At 43.8% G+C, this 27,843-nt stretch overlaps 1 protein-coding gene and 1 long non-coding RNA gene across 4 annotated transcripts in view; one reads left to right on the top strand and one right to left on the bottom strand.

Annotated features, from left to right (window-relative positions):
- Positions 1-27,843, bottom strand: part of LOC308594084 — a 375,081-nt gene that overhangs the window by 17,381 nt on the left and 329,857 nt on the right. The window lies entirely within an intron of this gene.
- The window catches only part of CDH20 (cadherin 20), a 163,455-nt gene continuing 138,579 nt past the window's right edge, over positions 2,968-27,843 (top strand). The window contains exon 1 of one of the 3 annotated variants that reach the window (XM_081206304.1): positions 2,968-3,049. The gene's annotated coding sequence lies outside the window, so the exon portion shown is untranslated. Of the gene's footprint in view, positions 3,050-4,938; positions 5,024-5,114; positions 5,351-27,843 lie in introns of those variants that run through there. The other 2 variants (XM_081206302.1, XM_081206303.1) reach the window with 2 other exon arrangements.

The raw sequence follows: 27,843 nt of genomic DNA on the forward strand, positions 1-27,843 counted from the left end.
AAGCCTTGTTATCTTCTCAGAAGAACTGTCCCTACTGAGAACACATCCAAAACCATTTTTGAAACTCACAAAGCTTAAACTCTGGCTGCATTGCCACATCACATAGAATTCGAATCACATAGAATTAGAATCTTGGAATTATAGAATTGGAGAGTTAGACCCTGAGGTCTAAGCTCCTGCAATGCAGGAATCTCAATCAAAACATCAATGACAGGTGGCCACCCAACCTCTGCTTAGAAACCTCCAGGGAAGGAGGTTCCAGAGGAAGACCATTCCACCGTCAAACAACCAGCTCTTACTGCCAGAAAGTTTTTGCTGGTGTTTGGTCAGAATCTCCTTTCTTGTAATTTGAAGCCATTGGTTCGAGTCCTACCCTCCAGAGCAGGAGAAAACAAGCTTGCTCCATCTTCCATGTGACAGCCCTTGAGATATCTGAAGATGGCTGTCATGTCTCCTCTCAAGTCTCCTCTTTTAGTATGGGTCTGGAGATCAGTTCGTCCAGGCTTCCACATACACACACACTAATTATCATACATACAACAAAACTTCACATCTTATACAATCTTTTTGGACTTCCATCAGCACCTCTGATGATCCACCATTCTTATCACTTCTTCTGCATTTCTTAAATTCATATTGCCTTTAATTATCTTAACTAACAATTCTCCTCTATACTATTTTTTGCAATAATTCAAATAATTCACCTCACAAAACTCCTTGCAAACCTACAAACGTAATCTGGTCGTCACAATTACTTTTCAAATAGTCCGTAAATTTACACCAGTCTTCTGTGAATCTCTGGTCCCGCTGGTTTCACATTCTTCCTGTTAGTTTGTCTAATTCTGCATAGTCCTTCAATTTCATCCTCCATTCTTCTTTTGTCAGTATTTCTTCTTGCTTCCAATTTTGTGCCAGTAATACTCTTGCTGCCATCATTGCATATAAAAATAATTTACAATCCTTTCTATTTATATCATCTCCTACAATGCCAAGTAAAAATGCTTCTGGCTTCTTAGTAAATGTATATTTCAACATTTTTTCATCTCATTATATATCATTTCCCAGTTTTTCAGGCTTCCCCATTTTCATTTCCCCTGCTCATCACAGTAAGTCGACTCTGGTACACGTGACGAGCCCCCAACCTTCCTCCCAGCTTTGGAGTTGCAGAGGTGGGCAAGCATCCACACAGCAGCTGTTTGTCAACATCTGTCCCCTCCTTAGTTCCAAGACTGAGAGGAAGGCTTAAGCTTGTCTGGCCACTACATTGCCAAGGTAGCTAGAGGACCTCAGACCTTCACTGGCCAAACCAGTGAGCCCCCGCATCCTTTTCAGCTCTGGAACTGGCCAGTGGTTTCCTTGGCCATTGAGTTGCTGAGATTAGGAGAGCACATTGGTCATGCAGCAGCAGAGCCAATAACTTCTTTCTGGTTCCAGAGGTTGACCAGGCGGCTATACTTTCTTTGGCTGCTGCATTGCTAGGTCACACAAGCCAGAAGGCTTTGGCAAACTAGCAAGGCCCCACCACTTTTCCCCCACTCCATACCTGGAACATGAAATTGTCTCTGACCTCATGCAGCACAGGTTCAGTGGTAGGCAAAGGGGCAAGGCCCTGGATAACATCATTTTTTAAAAGTCTGCAAAAGTCAGTGACAACTATAAAAAGGTGGACCCATTCTTTTTTTAAAAAAAACGTTGGAATCTGAACTTTTATCCATCAGCACAGTAAGCTGATCTCAGATAATATTCTGCATATATAGTTGAGCCCCTGAACTAATTGTGGTATTCTCTGGAACCTGAGTGGTAGACCATTCACAACTACAAATCCTAGGACAATCCTTGTGGTGGGGTTGTCTATTGCAAGAGGAGTCTACTGAGCTGCCACCACTGCCACCTCTATCAGCTCGTCAGGGTGCCAACTGGCCATTAATTACGTCCCGCTGGTGGGCTTCCAGTTTGCTCCTACTACCATAAAAAGTGGGGGGCACATATTCCTGGCTCCAACTGGCTAATTCAATTTACTTCAGCAGACCTCGCTTGTGTCGGAATATTCATGAGCAGCGGAATGAGCACCAGAGGCTGAGGGAGCCACTTAGAACATGGGCAAGCAGGCAGAGGGAGTGTGAGAGAGAAAAGAAGACAACATAAATACTAACTTTTTAAGAACAATGCTTATAAGTGCTTCCCTACAGTTTCCATTACAAACAATCTAGCTCAAGCGGAAGGAGCCTCCCCTATGCTCCAGCCATTGACCCAAGGAGTACATTTTCAGAAGGCAACAGAACTGGGAGAAGAATCTCAGGGAGAAATCCTATCCAGAAGCAGCTGGCGGAAAGCTAGCCAGTGTAAACTAAGCCAGCATAAATTTGCTCCAAATCCAAACCGCGTTCAGCAGTGGGGCTGCCGCTCAGTGTTAGAAGCTGAGATATGAAAGCTAAGAGCTAAATGGCACCCTAAACCGAGGTTATGGGTGCAACCACAGAATGTCTAGGCACGCTTTTATATATAACAAGAATACAAAGCTGAAACTGAATGAACTGCATGGCAACCAAAATGCGGGTGAGATGAAGGCGGGATTATGGAGGGAAATATGGCCAAAAACTTTTGAACAAGTATTGGACTGCAAGGTTTTGAGCTAGGGCAATTAGAATAAGATCTATTATTGATATAAAGCTCCAGAATGTATTTGGTACAGTTGAGTTTTTAACCTCTATCTTCAGTACATTTCATTTTATTGCTATGGCTGATGCAAATGAAGATTCTTCTGATCTGATCTCTTGGACAAGCCACCTGCCTTGGCTTGGGCTTGGGCGCTTCTGGAGAGGCGAGGCTCGCGGCGGAGTTGGGCGCCGGGACCTTGCGAGAAAGTGCGCACGCTCGGGAAACGGCGCCAGAAAGGCTCCTCTCGGCGCGGCTGGGTGAATGAGCGCGAAGCTGCGGCGTCTATGGGAAGGGAAGGAGCGAGAGGAGGCGCGTGCGAGAGAGAGACTCGCTTTGCTTCCTCCAGCCACCGATCGCGGGGCAAGAAGAGGGGGAGGCGCCCCCACGTCCGGTAAGCCGCGAGCAAAAGGGTTCGAAATGGAATGCGCGGGCTGGCTCGCTATTGGATAAGGAGTTTTCTCCCGCGCGTGGGAGTCCTCGACGTGAAGCTGTGAATGGAGCCGGGAAGGTGCGCGGGGGGGGGGGGTTGAGATGGCGGGGTCTCCGTCTCACTGGGGTCTCCTGGTCTGTTTCGTCGGAAAGTCCCAGAGTTAAAAAAAAGACGCGATCCTAAAGGAGCGCACAGGGGCTTTACAAGGTAAATCGGCCCGCTTCGACGCCCCTTGTCCTCCCTCTTAATTGGAGTGTTTCTTTTGAAAGCGCGCAGGTGGACTTCGCTTTTCGTTTAATCGCAGGCTGACTTGGCGAGGATCGGGGGTGCCAAGTCGAATGAAATATGGGGGGAGGGGCACTAAGCCCCGCCCAATCGATCACGTGCCTATTTGAATGGCAATGCCCATCAACTTTTTTGGGGGGGGGCTCTCAAATACAGTGGTACCCCGGTTTACAGACGCTTCAGGTTACAGACCCCCCTAACCCAGAAACAGTACCTCGGGTTAAGAACTTTGCTTCAGGATGAGAACAGAAATCGTGCTCCAGCTGCAGCAGGAGGCCCCATTAGCTAAAGTGGTACCTCAGGTTAAGAACAGTTTCAGGTTAAGTACGGATCTCCGGAACGAATTAAGTACTTAACCCGAGGTACCACTGTATTTTATTGGGGAGTCGCCGGCTCCTATGGTGGGGACTCCAAACTCCGTATTAGGCACTGCGTTCCGGAACTAGGATGCGTGGTAGTTTACTCCGGATCCATCAACCTGATGGGGGTCACATGCTGTGCTTCTGATTTACACCAGCGGAGAGGGTGGAGTTGAGACAGATAAATGGAAGGGGGGGGATATAAATCAGGCATTGAAGAGATGAGTTTTGGAGAAAGAAAGAAAAAAAAGCGCTCGCTTTAAGAAGCGGAGTATCCGGCTCTAGTCCTGGATAATCCTTGGGACGGGAAGGTATTTCTTGCTATTGAGAGCTGCTGCCGCCGCCGCCGCCTCCTCTGTCTGCTCCTCAAGGTGCCAACCGACCATTAATTACTTTCAGCTGGTGGGGTTCCAGGCAGCCCCACCCGGAGGAAGGGGCGCCCATTCCTGGCACCAATCAGCTAATTCCATTTACCTCCGCGGCGTTCGCTCCCGTCAGAATATTCATGAGCGGAGGAAGGAGCACCGGCGGCAGCGGCGGCTCAGGCACACGGCGGCCGCTCCGAACAGGAGCGAGCAGGCGGCGCGAAAAGCGCAGCAAAGAAGCACGACTTTCTATAGATAATAATAATAATGTCCACAACAGCTTCCCTCCAGTCTCCTGTCCCCAACTCGCTGGTGCCGAATGAGCCTCGCTTCTCCTCCCGCCACTGACCTGAGGCGAAACAGTGAGACATTCACCTCAGTGGCAGAAAACCTCTGAGGGGAAAGCGAGCGCCAGAGACGCCGCGCGACTTTTTTTTTTTTTTTTTTTTGCGCGACAGAGAGCGGGCTTTTTTATTTTATTTTATTTTTCTCCCGGCCGGAGAAAGCTGTTCGTTCTTTTAGGCAGCGCGCAGGTCGGCCTCGACGCCCGAGGGGCGGTGGGGAGGGGAAGCCCGAAGGAAACTCCTGACGAGCCGCTAGAGGGAAAGGGGGGGGAGGAGGACGCTCTGGCGTTGGTCACAGCGACGCCGGTGGGCAGGCGGCAGCGGCGGCAGCGGGGAGCCGAGCTTCGCGGCGGGGGCTTCTGGCGGCTGGAGGCTGCGGTGGCGAGCTGGAGTTTGTGTCGGGACCTTGCGAGGAGAGGAGGTGAAGGAGAGCGGGGCGCCCTTGCGACGGCGGGGAGGCCACTCGCCGGTTCGTGGAAGGGAAGCGAGAGAGAGAGAGAGAGAGAGACTCGCTTTACCATCTCCCGCCAACTTATCCCTGGACAAGAGGCGGCGGTAGCAGCAGCAGCAGCACCTCGCCGGGTAAGTGACGCACGGCGACTCTAAAAGGGACGCCTATTGAGGAAAGGTCCGCGCGATCGTGCCTGGTTTTTCACGTGGCTGCGGATGGCGCTTCCTCCTGCGCCAGGGAGAGATCCGAGCGTGTTTTGAGGGGGAAGGAGCGCCCAGGCACCGAGATCCTTTTCATGGTCTGGTCCCATGTTCGGTCCGAAGTTCCCGCCGAGTTACAGGGCGCTGGGTCCCAAGCTAGGGAATCGGAGTAGTTAGCGCGGCGGCTTACTCCGGGTTAATAAAGAAGCTGTCATCTTGGATCTGACCCAAGGTGGAAGGTTCAGTGGACGCATCCAGGTACCAAGGCTTGGGGGTTCTGGGTTGCCACCCTTTGAGCTTCGTGTTAAAAGCAGGGGCCGCCCCCCTACAAGTTTGTGGAGGGAGGCACGGCTAAGAATGAGAGTTATAGGTGGAGGAGCAGAACTAGAGAGGAGGCTGGACTCGAACCCATGACTTCAAGTTGCGAGAAAGTGGATTCCAGCTAAACATTCCAGGGGGGAAACTTTGACAGCAAGAGCTGTTCCGTAGTGGGCTGGACTCCCACCAGAGGTGGCTGGCTCTCCTTCCTTGGAGGTTTTTAAAGCAGAGGTTGGATGGCCATCTGTCATGGATGCTTTAGTTGAGATTCCTGCATTGCAGGGGGTTGGGCTAGATGACCCTTGGGGTCCCTTCCTACTCTAAGATTCTATAAGCACATGTCTAGAACACAGAAGGAAGGAGGAGACCCTCTGGTGTGGCTACGGTGGCAATTCAGATCTGGAATTTTCTAACAGAGCTTTGGAAGTTTAACGTAACTCAGTGGTGCAGCTGTTTTGAGAAAATGGGAGCTGAGTTCTGCATCAGTGGGGAAAGAGTGGTACCTGTGGCAAGTGTGAGCGGCCTATTTGGGGTGTTCGGGCAGTGGGCAGCCCTTCCATGGTCAGTGGAGACATTTGCTACAGAAAGACCTCTGTGAGGAGGTGGGGGAGCACAGGGAAGCTTTATAAAGATGGAGACCAAACAGAGGATAGTAGGAGCTGTATGCATTTAAGGATCTAAAAACAGGAGCCTGATAGGTTTTAAAGAGTGTTGCACAAGGCAGAGTAAAGCAAAGAGTCCTCTACATACAGAGAGCTTTCGCAGAAGTTGTGAGTTCTGTTCAGAGAGACTCTAAGGAGATGGGGGATCTTTTACCATGCCATGTCCTTAACCTCCGTAAGTGACAGTATGGATAAATATGTGGTGAACTGTAGCAGAGCATCACTTTTAATTGGAGAGCGGTCTGTAGAAGAAGTGAATTGTGAGAGCACTGAAATCAGGTTGCGAAGCATCAGCAGGACAGAAAGTATCCCAAAACCTCAGTTTCACTGTAAATAGGTAAAAATTAGTTTTTGTTTTGTTTTGCGTGCTCTAAAACAAAGTGAATGCTTCTCTTCCTTCTTCCCAGAAGAGGTTTGTGTTCTTTTCTGACCAGCTGAATTGGTCACATTTGGCTGGTCATGGATGTCCCTTTCATATGGCACTTCAGATTCAGGAATCTGCCCATTTTTGTTCCTAGTATATATGAAGGAGAGAGAAAGAGGTGGAGAGGATGGAGTTGAGGTAGAGAAAATAAATGTTAAAAAGATACGGAAGGAAGAGATCCAGTGACTGGGACATAAATCAGGCAGAATATATGGGGCATTGATGAGAATAGTTCTTTTCACTCCTTTATATATTTTTTTTATAAAAAGTGCCCACTTTAGAAGAAAGAAAAAGAAGACGACTGATTATTGGCATCCTACACTGAAACCAAGGCAGCTGATGCTGAGAGGAGCCAAAGGGTGCAGTTCTTCTTAGTTTAAAAACAGCAAGGCATTCTTTGCCAAAGATTGCTGTAAACACTGAATAAAGATTTCATTGTGGGTTGGTGTGACTAGAATAATTAGTCAGTTAATTGTTCATTCTGATTCAAAGGTGCAGTAATCAGCAATACATAGTTTAAAAAAAATAGCAACAAGTGAAAGAGAAAGAAAGGCAAGGCAGTAACTTGCAATATTTATCACTTATTGTCATATTTACCATCTGTTATAGAACCCAGGAAACTGAACTTGGTGGGGGTTTTTTATTTCTTTCAAAGGTAAATCTTGGAATGCAATGGGATTAAAAAAAAAGAATCTTGCATCTACTCCTTTTCAGTTTGATGTGACAGTTCTCTTTAATGGAAAAAAAAATGCAAAGGTGACTATAGAATGAACATCTTAAATGGATTGACTAATACCAATTAATATATTCTTCTGTGCTCACTTTATTGCCAACTCAGCAGGGATGAAAGCTAATTGTACCAGCTTTTGTGCTGCTCTGACACTCTTCAAGCAGGCTTGCTAGAGTGGAGCTGTAAACTGTGGGGTTTTTTTACACTGTAATTATTGTGTCTGGAGCAAGTTACATTACCCCCCCCCCCAAAAAAAACCCCAACCCGTTGCTCTATCAAATGTTCAACTGGCATTATAAAAAGTTTTTATAGTATTAGCTATCCTATGTGATTTTATGCGGAGTGTGAAATGGTTGCTGGCGCCTCGGGACGACTTTAAATCGTGGAAATTATGAATACTTACATAGCACCATCAATGTGCATAGTGTTTTATAGCGTAAGGTGTGGTTTTTTTAATAAAAAAAAACTAGTCCCAACCCTGAGGAAATGTAAAATTAGACAGTGGAGAGGAACCAAAGGGAGGTGAGAAGAAAAGATCATGAAGGATGGATGTGAGAAAAATCAGTTAACCCATAACTGCAGTGCCTTCCTATGTGCAGAAGTAGGTCTCACTGTATTCAGTGAGGTGAGCAGAGCAATCCTTGCTCTGGCCCACAGAATAGCACAGTTGGTAAGGGCGTGGTGCTGACAACGCCAAGGCTGCAGGTTTGATCCCCATAAGGGATGGGTACATATTGGTTGGACTAGATGATCCTCAGAGTCCTTTCCAACTCTATGAGATTCTATGACCAGGAAAGAGAAGGACAGAACTGAGTTTTGGTACCACTACTGCATCTTTGTCACTTGCACCAGCCAGGGCAGAAGGTGGAGGCAGTTGTAGCCACCCTTTTTTGTTGCACCAACCCCAAGCTGGAGCCAGATGTTAGTATCCTTTGGATCCTGAAATATCCTAATGCCCCATCAGTTACTACTGTGGTGGGGATACCACTGGTGGTAGCACACTGCCTCTGCTGTGGTTTCTTCAACTTGCAGCATGACAGCAGAGTCCCTTGGTTATGTGATCCTATCCAGCAGTGCAGACTGGGGGTTAGGACTGCAGCCTCCCTCCCCAGTTGAGTATGTTTAAGACGGCAGCTTTAGATGTGATTGGAGATGGTGACTTATTGGGAGTGAATAAGCAAGGGCTTTTTGCTTTTGTAAAAGGTGGGCTTTAAGGAAGGATTTCAAGGAAGCGATAACTTGCACTTCATATAGTATACTATGACTTCCTGACATTCACTGAAGGGGAAAAAAACCCAGCAGTGTGATGGTAGCCTGATCTACCTTATAAGCAATAACTGTCATCTGCCTGTGGGCATCAACATGGCAGTACAAGGCTCTGGAACCACTTGACCAATTTGCAGAAAGAACGTGTCATTCAAAAGTCCATAGCCTGCAGGCAAGCCATGCCTTTTGCAAGCTTAATTACCCCCCTTCTTAATATAAAACCAAATCTCCTTTCATGGAGAGCATGTTTATATTGGATACAAAAAGTATATCCCACCTGTTTTTCAGAAGGATTTCAAGGCAAAAAAAAAAGACAACAGGAATAAAATATAAACCAATTCGCAGTTCAAACAGATAAGTCAAAATGCTGGCATATGAAATAAATCAAAATATTAGCATTTAAAACAAGACCGCAAGAAGAGTTTGCAAAACACGCATCACAATTAAAAGATTAAAATACCAAAGGGGAGGGAGTAAAAGTGTTTTTAAACAGCCATGTCTTCTTCAGCTTTCTAAATAAGTACTGTGAATGGGCTGGCGCACAACTCACATTCCACATTCCACAGGGATGGTGCCACTACAGAGAAGGTCCTACACTTTGTCATTGCCAAGTGTTCCTCATGGTGGTGAGGTTACTGGAGCAGGGCTACAGATAACTGGAGCATACAGGCAGGCTTATGTGGAAGGAGGAATTCCTTAGGGTATAGAGGGGACAAACCATTAAGGGCTTTAGAAGGCCAACAATAGCACCTTAAATTGAGCCTGGAAGCAAGCCAGCTATCAGAATCTCAATTGCAGCTTTTTGCTTTGCAAGAGCACCCTCTAATTTGAAGGTTGCTAAGGCATGAACGCAGGTGGCACTGTGAGTTAAACCACAGAGCCTAGGGCTTGCTGATCAGAAGGTTGGCGGTTCAAATCCCTGCGACGGGGTGAGCTCCCGTTGCTCGGTCCCTGCTCCTGCCAACCTAGCAGTTCGAAAGCACGTCAAAGTGCAAGTACATAAATAGGTACTGCTCTGGCGGGAAGGTAAACGGCGTTTCCGTGTGCTGCTCTGGTTTGCCAGAAGCAGCTTAGTCATGCTGGCCACATGACCCGGAAGCTGTCTGCAGACAAACGCTGGCTCCCTCAGCCTATAGAGCGAGCATGCAACCCCAGAGTCGTGTCATGACTGAACCTAATGGTCAGGGGTCCTTTACCTTTAAGGCATGAATTGCTGTGAAAGAAGTCTAGCTTTGTTAATAAGGGCTGTAGCTGGTGAACTAGCCAAAGCTGAAAGAAGGTACTTCACACCAGAGACACTATTTGCCCATCTAGGAAGAGTGCTGAGTCAAGCTACAAACCTGACATTTCAGGGCAAATGCAGCCCCATCCAGGATACATTGTAAACCCATACCTGAATCATATGGTCTATCTAACAGCAATACCTCCGTTTTGTCTGGAGTCAGCATGTTCCACCCCATCCTTTGCCATTAACAAACTACAGTTCAATCTTTCACCTGCCTCCCTGGGATCTGATGGAAATTAGGACATTGGGTGTCACCAGAATACTGATGACCCTGGAACCCGTATATCTGGGTGACCTATACCGGTAGTTTCTTTTAACAGCACAGGGTGGGGAAAATGGAGCCTATTGGCCAAGAGGAAGAAAACAGTCTCCCAGCATCACCTCCCTGCTCCTTTCTCTCAGAACTGAGTGGAGCCAGTTAGATACATCGCCCCTAATGCCTACTGAAGGCAGCCCAGGAGCATATAACGAACAGCGGTATCAAATGTTGCTGAAGGATTCAGCAGTAGTCTCCCAGTCCATTTTCCAATGTAAACCACCCCACCAGAGGCAGCTGAAGCAGTTTCCATGCCAAAACCAAACCAAAAGCCAGACTCTGGAAGGGATCTAATCAATTTCATTCAAAAGTCCTTGGAGTTGTACCACCACAACCTACTCACAGAGCTTGCACCTGACACTGGGCAATAGTTATTCAAATAGACAGAATATGTGATTTTTAAAGATTTTTATTTTTTACGAAATCCTCCCTCGTGGAAGCATTTACTACTTTACTAGCCAATGTGTGGACTGTGATGATTTCACCAATCAGGATGTGTAAGGCTCCAAGGACATAAGTTATCAGTCACAGATCTCAAAGGATCCACATTCTAGGAGCCAACAAGTTGGAGGGCATCCAACAAACCACAGCAAACAGAGCCCCTAGCCTCCTCCAGAACTTGGTACAGTGGTACCTTGGTTTAAGAACAGTCCTGTTTACAAACGATTTGGTTTACGAACTCCGCAAAACCAGAAGTAGTGTCCCGGGTTGCGAACGTTACCTCTGTTTGAGAACGGAATCTGAACAGTGGAAGGGCACTGGTGGTGGGAGGCCTCATTAGGGAAAGCGCACTTCGGTTTAATAATGGTTTCGGTTTAAGAACGGACTTCTGGAACGGATTAAGTTCGTAAACTGAGGTACCGTACCACTGTACTGACAAACTCCTCCCATTTACATTACTAAATGTAATGTTAGATGAAAAAGAGAAGAGGAAAATAGGTGTGAGATCAAGGAGAACCTGCCCCGATAATTTGATTGAAAGGTGGGTTGCGACCTTAACAATATTTTCTTTTTTTAATGTATAGCATGGGAGAATGGAAATAAAATGGCAGCTGTACTAACAGAACCATTTGCTAGTTTCTATTAGGTATGTACAAAGCAAGGTTGATGTGAGTAGAAATGGATGATCACAGAATATCTTGTAAACAAAGTTTTTTAAAAATAAATAAATGGGATTGTTTCAAAGTGGATGTCAAAAATGGGCCAATTAATCTGTAGTATGACGCAAGTGAGCAGCAAGATTTTATGCCAGGGATTAATTTGGATTTCAATGCAAATTCAGGGAGCATATCTATATCTATATATCTATAGCTATATTTACAGTATATTATCTCATCTCTAGATCTATATCTAGATCTGTATATCTCTCTTACAGCCAGAGTTGTCATACCTGTCACTGCCATACATTAGAAAACTGGGAAGAAGTCACCAGTAAGGGAAAGAAATAAGAAAGCCTGCAGGCACACATCCACCTTGCAACTGGAATATAAGTTTTATTGTTGTTTTTTATCATAACTGAACTTTGACACTGTTCAGTATGCTAGAGAATTGGGAAAGCCACAAATTGTCTTGGGAATAACTCTAGTGTTTCCTTCAGGCTCTTGGCCCGAAGCAACGAAAGCAACAATGCACGCAGTGTGACCTGTATATTCAAAATTCCACAAAGCTTGCGAAGTTTTTACAAAACAATGGGTTGCCTGATTATGAGAAGGGATATGAAGCATGTAGAGAAGAGATAAGCCCTTTGGAAAAAGAACCACACTGCCATTTATCTGAACTGCTATGTTCAAATGGGTAAGAGGGGTAGAACTGTGATAAGGGACAAAATTAACTCTCTCTGCGTGTGTACACACCATATTTGGAGAGGAGAGGAAACTTTGTTGGGTTTCTTGCTTGTTATTCATTTTGTTAAGTGCAAACCGTTTCAAGGCAGTCTTCTGCTCTGTACTCTCTACCAGAAAAAGCCAAGTAATCTGAATCAAGGGTTTTTTGGGGGGATGGGGTGGGGTGTAAACATAAAGTACAGTTCATGCCTTAGGCTGCACTCCTAGCCCCCTGTTCAGCAAGGCTGGAGAGGGTTAAGGCCCTAAACGGCCTCGGTCCAGTATACCTGAAGGAGCGTCTCCACCCCCATTGTTCAGCCCAGACACTGAGGTCCAGCGCCGAGGGCCTTCTGGCAGTTTCCTCGCTGCGAGAAGCAAAGTTATAGTACAGGGAACCAAGCAGAGGGCCTTCTCGGTAGTGGCTCCCACCCTGTGGAACGCCCTCCCACCAGATGTCAAAGAGAAAAACAACTACCAGACTTTTAGAAGACATCGGAAGGCAGCCCTGTTTAGGGAATCTTCTAATGTTTAATAGACGGTTGTATTTTAATATTTTTTTGGAAACTGCCCAGAGTGGGCGGGGTATAAATAAATTGTTGTTGTTGTTGTTGTTGTTGTTGTTGTTGTTGTTGTTGTTGTTGTTAGGTGAATGAATGCTACCAAGTTCATTCCTGTTCCATCTAGGCTGGGAGATGAGTTTCTGCTGCAGAGCCTCCCACCATGCCTGTTGAAAGTGCAGCCTCCCACTAGCAGGGTTCCCACCAGTGGTGGTTGCCATTAAGGTCCCATAACAAAATGATGTGAACAAGGTCATAGAATCAAATCCAGCTCTCTCTCTTTGCTGGAGAAGAGCTGGGGTGGCTAAAAATAGATGTGTCCCCCTTCCCCTTCCCCCTGACCACTGGTTGGAACTGCACACAGGGCAGCGAACCTGCTGCTATGTGCCTCTCAGCCCCTTCTTAGGATTGGTCTCCCAAATCTGAATGTGTTTTAACCTTGGACAATGTGCATGTCTATCAGCTATGGAAATATGTTTCCAGCGGGTATTTCTATCTCTTTCTCTCCTTTTGATTTCATAGATAGGGCATGATCCCATCACCAAAACATTAACAAAGCTATGCATCTCTAATAAAACATATTTAATCTTAAATGATGAAAATGAAATTATATTCTATAATATATCATGTCTCCTCTCAACTGAGGAAGAAGGCAGAAGTCCCTAACTTGCTGTCAATGGCTGAAAAATAACAGAGGAGGTTAATCCTTAAATATGAGGTTAACGTTCTGAGATGGGCGGTGGAGTTGCCTAAATGAAAATGCCTTTTAGAAGGTTCCACCGAAAGGTAAACTGAGGTTTCCCATATGTGGGAATGCATTTGATAGGGCTGGGCGATATACCATCCAAAACTGGTTCGAAGTCCATATTGTGATATTGGTTTCATAATTTTTGACCGGGCAATATATCACAAATCATGATGTGCGTGTGTACTGTGCAATAATCACAATGGGCTGGGGGAACCATGAAGCATGAAGCCAATGCTTCTCTCAGTTCCCTGTAGCCTCTGTCAACTCTGCCAGCTCAGCTCTTCCCTGGCTCATGCAGGGGGAAGCGAATCCCAAGAGCAGACGCCAGCAAAAATCACGATGCTGGAAAAACTGTGAAGCCAGCCAATGCCTACATAGCTCCATGGTATATCACGCATTGTGGTATATCACAATGTTTAGCTGGTGATATAGTGTGATGCTGAAAACCTGTGGGAAGCTAGCGCAGGCTGGCATCCTTATATCAACCCCGTTCGAAATGAGCTAGGATGCTTGAATCTCTATGATTAAAAGGAAAGTCTTAAATAAATGTTTCCTATTAGAGAACTTGGTAGCGGTAGCTTTCTTTGGCACAGGGGCGGGCTTTTTAGTTTTCTAGGCCAAAGTACTTGCACAATTTGACAAGAACAGAATACTGTATCTGAGTAAGGTACTGCTTGCTTTGCTATAGTTACCTTCAGTTAATATGACCGGGCTGCTCATGATGCTTAGCGTACCAGATAAAAAGATCTGCTGAAAGGCTGAGTGTTGTGCCATGTGCTCAAAAGGATGCCATGATGAGAAATCTTCAGTTTATGAACGGTTCTCCTGTATCGCCAGTCACACATTGGATGCTAGGAACACTGACAGAGCTCATCTCCTGTTGGAACTGATTCTAGCCTGTTCCCCACCTCTCATAGATGATCAATGTTTTTAGTTTAATTTCATTATTGGTGCATTTTTAATGTTTCTTGCTTCTCTTTCATGCCCGTTGTTTTTTGTTTGTATTTCTTGTGCTGAGAAGTGGTTCTGAATGCCTTTTGAGTAGCAGAGTGAGACAGAAATAATTGTTGTTGACATGCATCTGTTTTGAGAGACGGTGGAAGAGTGTGCTGTAGGGGGTGAAGTCTAACTGCTGGGGAGTTACAGTGCCTGCTGTGGCTGTAGCAGTGGTGTAAACCTGAATAAAATACTGGGGGGGGGGTAGAGCACTGCCCCCCACCAGAAGGTCACTGGAATTGTGGTTGGAGGTCAGAGCCAAGAGAGTGCAGTCCAGGGTGAGGCCCCCCCAGCCTGGTGGGGGCTGCTGGGGCTGGCACCGAGAGACTCAACCATGGGGCTTGCTGGTAAACAGTGGCAAGGTTATTGAAGATGGGGTTATTAAGAAGGCAATGTGATGTGGCACAGGAAAGGAGGTGGTCCCTTTGGTATATTGGGCTCAGTCTCTGGCATTCTTCCTTACTTAAATTAATACCACAACTTGAGTCTTTTTTGGTCACCCAATACAAGAAGCAGCACTAAAGACTGGTTAATTTATGTGGCCTTTTTCCTGAGGTATCTTTGAAGAAGAAGCTTTCACACCTAATGTATGGTGCAGAGATATGGGGGTACAGTGGTACCTCTGGTTGCTTACTTAATTCATTCTGGAGGTCTGTTCTTAACCTGAAACTGTTCTTAACCTGAAGCACCACTTTAGCTAATGAGGCCTCCTGCTGCCACTGTGCCGCCAGAGCACAATTTCTGTTCTCATCCTGAAGCAAAGTTCTTAACCCGAGGTACTATTTCTGGGTTAGCAGAGTCTGTAACCTGAAGCGTATGTAACCTGAAGCGAATGTAACCTGAAGCGTATGTAACCCGAGGTACCACTGTATATGAATGTTTCTATTTAGGCGGTACAGAATTCTCCCCTGAGATTCCTGTTAGCTGTCCTTCAAAGGTACACCCATGCCTCTTGTAAGGGCAGAAAATAAGTAAAAAGCCAACATACTGACTTGTACTGGCTGAGTTGAAAGATTCCTGACAGCCCAAATAATTCTTTCTAGGGCAACTGCAAACTTGAGGTAAAAAGCTCTTGGGTAAATTTGGGCTACTCTGCACATTTTGGGGATTAATATGGAAGTTCTACCTACCTTCTCTACCTACCTACTCTGAGGGAAGAGAATGTAGCTAGAATTTACACATTTATCCACGTTAAGCAAAATGTTTGGCATCAGCTTGGCTGCAGGAGTTGCTGGAAGGAGGCCTACGAGGTAGCACCCAACTATCTTAGATTTGTGTAAGTCCACTCCAGATTTGTCTAGGGTTTACTCCTTAGCCTTTTCTTCTCTCAAAGATATCCTGCAAGGCAGCTGAGGTTTAGGATCAGAGTTATCCTTCTAGATGGGCTACCTTTCCAGGTTAATGAGCCCCATCTGCCCCTCACTGTAGAAACCACCTTATTGACCATTGGACCCACTACTGGTCTCATCTGCTCTGTCCACCAGAGCCTGTCTTTGCATGCAAGGAAAGTCCCCAACTCACCAAGGGTTTGAGAGCTATCAGCCACCCTCACCTGGTTTAGCAGGACAGTCAAAGCCATTCATGGGGTGTGGCCTCTGTCCCATGCTTCAAGGAGCCACAGGCAAAAGCTGAGTGCAGGATGAGGGACCAAAGGTGGACAAACTACCCTAGAAAAAGCATGATGTGATACTACCCCCCCCCAACACACCATGTACCCTATCATGTCTGCAGTATCTAGGCACTAGTTAATGGAGAGAGTTTGTCTCTTTTGTTCTGGATAAATTTTAATTTAATTACTTTTGTTCCTTTTGTATGTGTGGTGTTTGATGAAATTGTGATTGATGAAATATGTTAAGCTGATTTGTATTCCACCTTCCAACTCTATAATTCTTTGATTCTGTGTATTTTGTATTTCTATATGTACTGATTTGTAGTGGCTTATAGCTCTGAGCAATGAAGAGTTGTTTTGGAAAGAGTTTTAATACTTGTTTCTGAAATAGCTACAACTTAGTACCTATAAATAGTAATGATGGAAGTGACATGCTTAAAAGCAGTGATAATCCTTGCAAAATCACGTTCCACCATGAATTATATATACAGTGCACATGCGAGGTGTATCTGCATTTACCTATGCCAATAAATTGCAGCTTTTAGTTCAAAAGTATCTTGTGCAAAGAAGGGGCTGAAATGTTCAGTACATCTTCATAATGAGATTGCTTTGTCAAAGGCATCATTGTTATTCATGACAAGCAGTCTCACAATCACATTCCATCCCTGTATGTATTGCATCTCAGGCCAATTATGGCTAAAATACTGCCTGTGTCAACTAATTAAAGGGTAATTAATAAAACGATAATTTTATTCCATGGCAGCGTCTACATCTGATTGTCACAGCAGAATACACTGGGCAGATGGCTGAATGGTCAAACACGACAAATTATGATTGCAGCAGTTGTGCAGAACATCTGGGAACAGTATTGGCCATTAACCCATAAGATTTTGAGGGCTGATTCACAATTTACTCTTTGTACTTGGGTGTAGATAACTGAATACAAAACACATTTGCATTGTTTCAGTTGTGAATTGTCACTTTCCTCTACAATATGCAAAGTATGGGCTGGAGTTTTTCTGATTGCCACTTTCATTTATACTGCAGAGAAAAGCAATGCAGATATATGCACCATTCATAGTAGATTCTCTAGCTCATATATTGGGTGCTCTGGATGACAAGCAGTTACCATCTTTGCCTTGATTGCTTGCATCCAAGACTGTGTCCTCCTTACCAGGGACAAGACACAAAATAATCAAAAAAAGCACATGGCCAGCTGATCTGCCAACATCGTGGGGAATGTTAGTCTCCAGGTCACTACTGAATGGGAATGGAGGGAAATGAGGTCATCGTGAAATTCTCCATCATGTGATCTGGTACTACAGATGGATAACTCAGTTGGTTAGAGCGTGGTGCTGATAATACCAAGGTTGCAGGTTTGATCCCCATATGGGGTGACTGCATATTCCTGCATTGCAGAGTGTTGGACTGGATCAGCCTTTCTCAATCTGTGGGCCCCCAGATGTTGTTGAGCTACAACTCCCATCACCCCTAGCTAGCAAGGCTCAGGGATGATGGGAGTTGTAGTTCAACAACATCTGGGGACCCACAGGTTGAGAACCGCTGGTCTAGATGGTCCTCAGGGTCCTTTCCAGCTCTATTCTTCTATTATTGGTTTTATCTGTAGAAGAAGAAGGAGTTTGGATTTGATATCCCACTTTATCACTACCCGAAGGAGTCTCAAAGCGGCTAACATTCTCCTTTCCCTTCCTCCCCCACAACAAACACTCTCTGAGGTGAGTGAGGCTGAGAGACTTCAAAGAAGTGTGACTAGCCCAAGGTCACCCAGCAGCTGCATGTGGAGGAGTGGAGACACGAACCCGGTTCCCCAGATTATGAGTCTACCTCTCTTAACCACTACACCACACTGGCTCTCTGCAACAAATCACCACTTAGGGACCAATCACATGCTGAGATCCAATGAGATGAGCAGCTTAGGATGTTGTAAATCTGTGGCTCCACCAGCTGATAGACAGCTCAGTTGGCATTAAGTCCCCAACTCTGACTTAGGCCAGTGTCATTTGCTCATCCTGGCTGATCTGGAGCTGAGCCAGGATGCAGTTGGCTGAGCAGAAGCTGGTCTAGGTCCCCCAGAGGAGGGGCATTTGGGGGCAGGACCAGAGAGAGGGGACTTAGGCTAGATCTTAAGCCTGTTCAGCTCAACCATGCGGCCTGGCAACACTGTGTAGTTGTCACTATTCTGAAGGCTTGTTTTCCCACTGCCAGGGAAGAGCAGATCAGCAGCAGCCCCACTGCTGAACATAGTTTGGATCTGGTGTAGCTTTAAATTGGCTTAATTTACACTGGCTTGCATTATACCGGCTTTTCGTGCACACAATTGCTCCCCCAGGGAATGGTTGCTTTTACCGAGGAGGTACAATCAGCAATTTTTGCACACATCTGTATGTGGTGTGTGCTGAAATCCTTCTTACTAGGATGAGTATGAGACAGGCAGTCTTATCACAAGGGTGAGAGGACCCATCAACAGATACGATAAAAAATAAGAAGTCCAAAATAAGGTCAAAAAAACACAATTTTCGTATCTTGTTTCGTATCTTGTTTTTGGTAAGGAAGGCGTTTCAGGAACAGGGCTATTTTGTTTGTTTGTTTATAGAAACATTTATAAATTGCCTTTTGGTCCTTTATAAGAACCCCTCAAAGTGGTTTGCAACAATAAAGAAACAAACTGGATACAATAAAAGCTAAGCACAATAAAACTAGTATTAAAATGTAACAAAGAAAAAGAACACCCAGTAAAGCTAAGATACAGTTAAAACCTATTTAAAACCAGGTGGAAAAATAATAATGTATTGACTTCCCACCTAAAAACCATCACTGAAAGAGCTAGTCAGCTGCTGGGATGCAAATCATCTGTTTCACCTATTGAAGCTTATAGTTATGTCTCCTCTCCCACCATTTCTTGTCTCCCCCAACCTCCTCCTTTCTCCTGATGCCCTCTAGAGACAAACCTCTGAAAAGCAATCTGGGAAAAGACTGTAGCTATATAGATCCAGCAACAGACTATGGGAAATTAATTCCAGGTAAATATTGATCTGTATTCACCCTCAAAGATAGAGAGAAGTATCTTTATGTAGGTAATACTGCAGAAGCCGTTTGATATTTTGACTTTTAAAAATAAAACTTTCAGTTTGTTGTTACAATGCAAACTTGTAACAACACCGTTCAAAAGTTGTGCTGGATGAAGAACTTTCATTTATGGCTTTAAAAATTCATCCTAAAACTTTACCAACTTGGCTAAATGCCACAAGAGGGTTTCAGTTTGTTAATCCACTGATAAAGATCACTAGGTACATATTGACATGAATAATACTGGAGAAAAGGCAATATTTTTTTCTCGTTTCAAGGCTCTGCAGATGAAACAAACTTTTCACACAATTCCAATAACAGTTATGTTCAGATTTACCTTTTATGCTGTAATACAAACACAAAAACTGAGTAACTTTAAAAATGTGAGATCAAGCTATGCAGTCAGATGTGTATTTAGGCTTAGAGTCCCTGCATTACTCTTTAGTGGGTTATTTACTTTCAGTTATTTAAATAAGCAAGCGCTCTCCATGGGGCTTCCAAGCACACACAAAAGATGAATGTTTGTAATCCCAAACATACAGACCAGAATGCATTTACATCTTGTATAAATTGTGAAGAATTGTGATAGAATGAAGAACATTTTTTAAAATTTTTGCGGTGGGAGGGAGCAAGTGAGTTGACATGTTTCAACGAAAAAGCATTGCGATGACACCTCAATAATAGGACAAATTAACCTGCCTCCTAGCGGTGTAAAATGGCACTGAAGCATTTCTGAAACAAAGCTAAGCTCTTGAGTAGCTTAGCACAATCATAAAAATTAAGTGCCAAATATCAGTCAGTCATGGATGCTTCTTGGTCGATGCTTACATATAGAAGTTAAACTCTGTAAGTTATTTACACCCCACTCTTCTGTTTGTAGTGCACTCAGAGTGGCTTCATAGCATTAGAAATACAGAATAGATGCAGAAATTCACTTTTCAAACATGATCATACGTAACCCCAGAAAGCAAGTTGTAACTACTATTAAAAATTGAGTATATAGTCTTAAGCTCTGCTTAACGTTTTCATGTTTATTTTTTTCTAAATTGATATAAAAAGTTTTGTTATTCTCACCATTTTGGATCTTTGACATCCATGGACATATCTGAAAACTGGAGCTTGTGTTAGGGCCATCAGAGGGCACAGGGGACTATCTTTGACTAGCACATTTTGAGTACTTTCGTGTATAAACGTGGTCCCTCCAAACAAATTGTTCAAACCACCCAGAAAACATCAGTGAGCAATTGCACAACTATCTAACAAGTGAGAATAGATTCTAATGAGGCCCAAGTCAGCAGTATGATAATACTTTTGCTTCAAAGAAACTGAAGTTGGGAGTTAAACATTGCTGAATTGTGGCTGAACTAATGCCCTCATTCACAGATAATACTAAACACGGGTGGTGCTGTGGGACGCGGGTGGCGCTGTGGTCTAAACCACAGAGCCTAGGGCTTGCCGTTCAGAAGGTAGGCTGTTTGAATCCCCATGACGGGGTGAGCTCCCGTTGCTCAGTCCCTGCTCCTGCCAATCTAGCAGTTCGAAAGCATGTCAAGTGCAAGTAGATAAATAGGTACCGCTCCAGCGGGAAGGTAAATGGTGTTTCTGTGCACTGCTCTGGTTCACCAGAAGTGGCTTAGTCATGCTGGCCACATGACTCAGAAGCTGTCTGCGGACAAACGCCGGCTCCCTCGTCCTGTAAAGCGAGATGAGCGTACATTCTTGTACATATTAGCACATAGAAGAGCAAATCTTGTTGATATATCATGGCGAATAATGAGCCAAGCACCATTTGAATAGGTGCAATCGTTGTCATATAATATTAAATTAACAGAGCACTGGCAAAACATTGCATTAGAGGGGCATTTTAAAGAGGGTCATGTTATAGATATGAAAAGGATATTGCTCAAAATGGGTTAAGAATCCAGCAAGATAATAATTTAGAATCTGTGTTTTTCATTCTCTCCCATCAAGTGGCACTAAGCCTGCCATGTCTTCTGCAGTGCTTTGCACTGTGGTCTTCTAACAGCTTAATAGCTGATCTTGGAGCGGTACTTTCCAATCCTGAACAACCTTTTTGGTTAGATTTAATCCTACTGGCATGCATCATGTGCATTGACCCATCACACAGATTCATCTCTACAGAAGTGCTGCCTGGCCCTACTGCTGCTTCCCCTACCTGTGCCACCCACCCTGCCACCATAAGAACATAAGAGGAGCCTGCTGGATCAGGCCAGATACCTGTGGGAAACGCGCAAGAACAAGAGCACGCTCCCCTCCTGCGGTTTCCAGCAACTGGTATTCAGAAGCATACTGCCTTCCATATATATATTTTTTTAATAAAAATTTTATTGGGTTTTCACATTTTATATTGACATCACAAACACACAAAGACAAAGACAAACATGTATAATTTCAAATCCTTACTTTCTTAACCACATTCTCTGACTTCCCCGCACCACCCCTTCATACATCCTAATTCCAATAGTAGGCTCAGCAAGTTCTTACTTTCATCTTCACAATATTATTGTAATCATTTTTTTTAACTTAGTTCTTCTTAATTAACCAATTTTAACTTATACATCAATTATAATCTTTACATCCTTTTCTAAGGTCGACCTAAATTCCCTTCCACAAATTTCCCAATTTTAAATCATACTGCCTTCCATATAAGGCATTCACGTCAACTTTCTGGATCCCATAGTTACGTCACGCAAGCAATGCAGACCAACTTATACAGGAAACCCTGTCTACCCTTACGCCTCAAGCTATTAGCTGCAATGCATCACAACATCCATTCTCTTACAGTCTGCTAATGAAATAATGGCATGTTCAGATGCAAACCACACTGTGTTTTAATTAAACCCACCATGGCACTTAGGGTAAAGGGAGGGTAATAAATCGTAATAATATTTTGACAATTTGTATTCCTAACCTTTGGAAGAATTCAGACAGGCAATGTACACTTGCAGCTGCCAGTCCAGAACAGCTCTGGAACGCCTTCTACAAAAACAACCCGCATAAGAAAACAGGACTCCCTTTGTTACATATATCTTGAAGGTGAAGGCACTGAAGTGAATCGTCAGTACATGCAGCCTATCCTTGAAAGTGATGACAACTGAGAAGCAGTAGATGGTAGATCCATGACAGGCTACAGGCAGCCACCCAACTTGAAATTAGTCCTGACTGGCAATCAGATGACGGCGGGGACATATTGTCAATAGTAGAGACAAAATGGTAAGATTCTGTGACCACTTGCAACTAGCAAATCTTCCTCAAGTTGCTGGGAGGGCGACCCTGGCCCAATTGATTCATCTACTCTTCTGATGAATGAAAGCGGCTGTCAGATCACATTCCTTACTAAATGGTCATGGAATTCTATTATCCTGTGTCTACCTCAAGTCACAAGACCCTGTGGTGAACCAAAGTAACAGCCATGCCCTTTTAAATGCTGAGAACACTGTTTCAGGGCTCAGCAAGATGCTGGGGTAGCCTGGCTGCAGTAATCTATGTTCTGACAATTTAAAGGTTAGATTAGATTACTGCAATGGGGATGCCTTTGAAAATGGTTTGGAAACTGCAGCTAGTGCCTTATTGTTATTGTTATTAAGATTTATATACTACCCTTCACCATAAGATTACAGGGCAGTTCAGAACAAAGAATGCAGTCATGCAGTCGTGGACAGACTTGAAGCATGTTGCTGACCTTGGCAGAGCAGCACTGTTTTCCTGCACATTTCTGAGGCCTCATCCACTCCATGCATTTAAAGCACTCTAATACCACCTCAAGAGGTGGATCTCCAAAGAATTTTGGGAGATGTAGTTTAAGGGTGCTGACCTCACAGACCTACAATTCCCAGCACCATTAATAAACTGCAGTTCCCAGGTTTCTCCCATGTCCTGAAGTGGAATAAGAGTGCTTTAATTATATGGTGCACATTCAGAGCACCTCTCCTGGTATATAAACCTACCCAGACCATTTGGTTTTTGTCTCTGGCAGCCCTTGGAAAGAGATTTGGAGGGTGGCAACAAGGCCTTTTTGGCTGTGAATCCCTGTCTGTGGAATGCTTTTGCCAGTAAGGTCCCAACCTGCCAAACATCATCAGCACCCTTTAAGCACCAGGTTAAAACCTTTCTTTTCTCCCAGGCATTTGGTGGCTTATGTCAGGCTTGCTGATGGCATACAGAGGGAAAGAGTCTTCCTTCTTAGAGTTTTTTGTTGTTTTTCCGCTGGGTTTGTTCAAAACCTTTTATTGAAATACAATATTTTATATGCTATGTCTTCTGGGATTTCAACCATTTTGTAAGTTGCTTTAGAAACTTACAAAATGGAAGTAAAAATGGGAGCCCCAGTCTCCTCCCAACAGTGTTGGAGGTGTAGGAACTTGTAAGCTAAAGGTTCATGGTGGCTTATCCTCTTAATGCAGGCTTCCTCAACCTCGGCCCTCCAGATGTTTTTCACCTACAACTCCCATGATCCCTAGTGGTCAGGGATGATGGGAATTGTAGTCTCAAAACATCTGGAGGGCTGAGGTTGAGGAAGCCTGTCTTAAAGCTTAGCCATGTGAAGTGGGACGATGTCTTATCAAGGATGTCCATCAGCAGTTTCAGGCAGAGCTGTTCCTGTTTAAGAAAAATAATGAAAATTCACCAATCTGACATAAAAAGCAGAAATATCAACAAGTCCACGAGTGAACACTTTAACTTTATGCGGCCATTCATTCACAGGCTTCCAAGTAGCTATCCTCAGAGAAATTAATTCAAGTGGATGGATGGTTCGTGAAGTAGTGGAACAAGAACTGATAGAAAATTTAATGGTGTGAACTAAGGCTTCAACAGAGATTGAATTCCTCTCTCATTATAAGAACAGATGGAAGAAATTAAGGTGTATCACTTTAAGATGAAGACTCCGCCAGCAATTCCTTTTAAAATTCAAACAACTGCCCTACTATGCTCGCTGTTCAATCTATTTTAGCATCTAAAAAATATCGCACTCCTTTAAAATTTAATGGATAAGTCTGCAATTATTACTTCTGAATAGTCATGCATAGGATTGCACTGCACAAAGGGTAGGCAGGAAATCGAAAATCGTGGAAAGAGATGTGGGAAAGGGGCCCCTTTAATTTTGGAGGATCATGTATTTCCTCTGTTAGTTCCCCACTAGTCTACCTCTCCTAGCATTTCTAAAAGACTGACAAAAACTGTCAAGGGGAGAAAATAAGATAAAGAAATAGGATTTTTTCTAACCCAGAGTCTATGACTATCTGAAGAACTTTAGAAAATGCATTTAACAGATGGGGTCTCTGGGAAACAGATCATACTATTTTTCAAGCGGCCATTGTCTGATGCTTCTTAGCAAATCTGGACTTACAATAGCAAACAAATGAAAATAACTCATTTTAAGCATTTATCCAGAGACGTTTATTATTGAATTGTCTTAATATTGACATGAGCATTCATGATCTGTAGAATACTTTATCTCTTCAAGACTTGCATTGTAAGATCCCTGCAAAATGCTTCTCAGTGGCTTAGCACTTGATGGTCTGAGACTAAAACTAATTAAACCAAACACAATTTCACTTTTTCTTTTCTTTTTTTTAGGCAATGCCTAGTTATTTCTAGTACATACATTTACATTTTGTTGTGAAACAAAACCTGATCCATGACGAGCACAAAGTAATCAAATGATATTATTAAGCAGTAGAGGAAAAATGATTAAAACCTGTAACCTTTGAATGTGCATTGGTGAGTGCTATTTTTGTGAGCATCAATTGCTGAAAAGAAGCAACAAGGTTTTGTTTTGTATTCATTTCTTTGTACTGATGCAATGATACCCTAGTAAATATTTATTTTGTTTAGGTCAGCACATTAACCCCCCCTCTTCTTGGTTTGTTTGTAAAACTGAGAAAATAATAATGAATTCACTTCAAACCATCTGCTAAGTGTTCTGAACTTCAGCTTCCCAGCCCTATATATTTGCGTCCACATTTGAGGCAGCCATTGTACATGTGCAGATGACAAGTTCATTGCAAATTTTACACATCACTTGGGAAGACAGGCAAACTAATGCCAGTGTACTGGAGGAAGCAAAGATCACCAGTGTTGAAGCAATGATTCTTCAATGTCAACTTTGTTGGACTGGTCATGTTGTTTGGATGCCTGATTATCATCTGTCAAAGAAACTACTCTATTCCGAACTTAAAAATGGTAAGCGTAATGTTGGTGGTCAACAAAAGAGGTTCAAAGACTGTCTCAAGGCAAATCTAAAAAAATGTAGTATAAACACCCAACAATTGGGAAACACTGGCCTGTGAGTGCTCCAGCTGAAGAACAGCATTTACCAAAGGTGTCATGGACTTTGAAGACACTCAAACTCAGGACAAAAGGGAGAAGCAAGCTAAGAGGAAAGCACATTTGGTAAACCCTCACCATGATCAATTCCTGCTCAGAAACCTATGTCCCCACCGTGGAAGGAAGTGTGGATCCAGAATTGGCCTCCACAGTCACTTACAGTTAAGACTGTGTTCATGGAAGACAACCTTACTCAGCTACAAGTGATCGCCGAAGAAGAAAAAGGCTACTAAGAGAAGAAACACACACCTGTCCTATTGTATTTAGTGGAACCTCTTTTGAAAGCTGAAAACTGGGTTGACCCCGTTTACATAATATCACATACTCAGATTAAGTACAGTTTAATTAGCAAACTGCCAACTCTGATTCTTAAAAAAAAAATACTTATGTGTTTAAATAGCACAGCTGAAACTTGAATAGCAATTCTTGTCCTCATTGCTTTGCCTCCCCAGAGACATACAGCAGATTCACACAGCTATTCCTGGTGGGGAAGTGATTGCAGTTGGTTTTTGGTGTGTGGAGGTACAATCCCATATTCATGCTGCTGTGATCCCAGTGAGTGAAAAAACTCAAACTGTGTCATTCAGGGGTGGGTGGGTGTTCCTGTGGTTTCTCAATCCACATTTTGACGCACAGAGAGAAGTGGTTGTTGCATGGAGCTGCCTTCAGCTTGGACTTTATCCTTAGTCAGAAAGGGACCAGGAAAGAAGAAAATGGAGGAGAGGAGGTGGAAATGCTTGCCATATGTCCTGATGGTGCAGGAGGTAGCAATTCCCATTTTGCCTCAGGTGGTGAAACTGGACAAGGTGTCCCTGTCTCCTGCCACCCATCAGGTGCAGATGTGTAGTAAACTGGTCATCTGCATTGGCTTTTGATATCCTACAAAGTCGCTTTTGCACTCAATCAGATATTTAGGGAAGTTGTGAGATTCTCCTTGAAACTTTGAAGGAGAATGGCAGAGCAGCTTCTATAGATTACCCAAGTAGCCCTCTACAGATGACTGGTTTACCAAGTAATTATTAAAAGCAGACTGCAATAAATTACCTACCAGAGTAGTAAATTACTACTTGGTAAATGGTCATCTGTGTTCACCCAAATATGAGATGGATTTGGAAAAAACAACAACTCAAAAACAGTAAGTTTTCTCAGACAAGCTCATACAAAAGCGTTTTTTGTGAAAAAAATGCCTATCATCAAAACAAGTATAACCCATGTTAGACTATTTTTTAGATATCTGTAGACTGAGCCTTTGCTGACCTACACATTTCCCCTGAGAACTGAGGAAGTACAGACATTGAGATAAGCTGTGCAGTACAACAAGATGCTCTGTTAGCATTTCACTTCCTCCTTTATTCCAGCATTACATCTGCCCTGATTCATAAGGCTTGCCTTACAAGCTTTGGAGTAACAAAAAAGTGCTGTCTGGTCTTTTTTCCCCTCCATCAGAAAAAAAGCTTTTCTAAACAACTATGCATGCTGCCACATCTCTGTTCAGATAACATTTTAAGAACATTCTATGAGGCAAAGGATATTATTTCAAGAATAAAGCAGTGCAAAGTACTACTAGACAATACTGACTGCATTACATGGTATGTATTTATATGGCTTCTGTGCAATGTTGCTTTTTGTTGCAAGAGTGATTAACTCTGAAGCCAATAGGTAATAGCACACTTAACACAAGCATTGGACCCCACCATAGGAATAAGACAGAAATGGTCCTTAGCTTCCTGCAGAATGGAAACTGTATTTCACAATAGAAGTAAAGTCTGCAAGGTGCAGGTGCAATAAATCAGATAACGCTGTAAATTATAAAACTACAAAAGCCTCTCCTTTCCCCCTTGCTACTCTGCTTCCTAACCCTTGAAGGAAGGCAGGAGATGGCCACCTCGTGTCATGACAAAAATGGTGCCAGTCACCGCTGCTTGCTTTTGAGGCTACATCTGCACCAGATATTTAAAGCACTACTAAACCACTTTAACAATCATGGCTTCCCCTAAAGGATCCTGGTAACTGTAGTGGGGGGGGATCCTCTCTCTTTACATTCTTAACATTTCACCATATGGCTTGTTACTCTTGACCAAAATAGTGGCTATATTTATGACATGGGGACCTCTCTTTCCTGGCGTTTAGTCTGGCCTTTCAACCATACACAGATTCGTGCTCATTTCCAGGTCTTCTATACTTAGCATGCAAATCCCCTGGTAGGCAAAAATAAAAATTAAAAAACCCCACTTTGTGGCTGTTCTCATTGGCTCCTGTTTTCTCATTCCCTGTAGTCTTCTCACAGCCTCCCTTGTAAGACCTCAGTGGGTGCCAGATGGTGCTTGCTCTTCAAAGCTTAGCTTGGTAGGTATATTTGTGCTTTAGGCCGAACCCAGCTTCATGTTTCCTGGCTGCAGCCCAGTTACCAGCTTCTTTTGCTAAGACCAAAACCTAATATGCACTGGTTTGCTGACCCTGGATCCCGTCCCAGACCTCCTGCAAACCTGACCTTAGTTTGTCATTTCTGATTTCATCTATTCTTCGCCGGGTTCCTAATGTGTTTTGCAATGTGTCACACAATGACTCAAGCTGTTACGGCA

Source organism: Podarcis bocagei, assembly GCF_964188305.1.
Source record: "Podarcis bocagei genome assembly, chromosome: 8".
Lineage (NCBI taxonomy): Eukaryota > Metazoa > Chordata > Lepidosauria > Squamata > Lacertidae > Podarcis > Podarcis bocagei.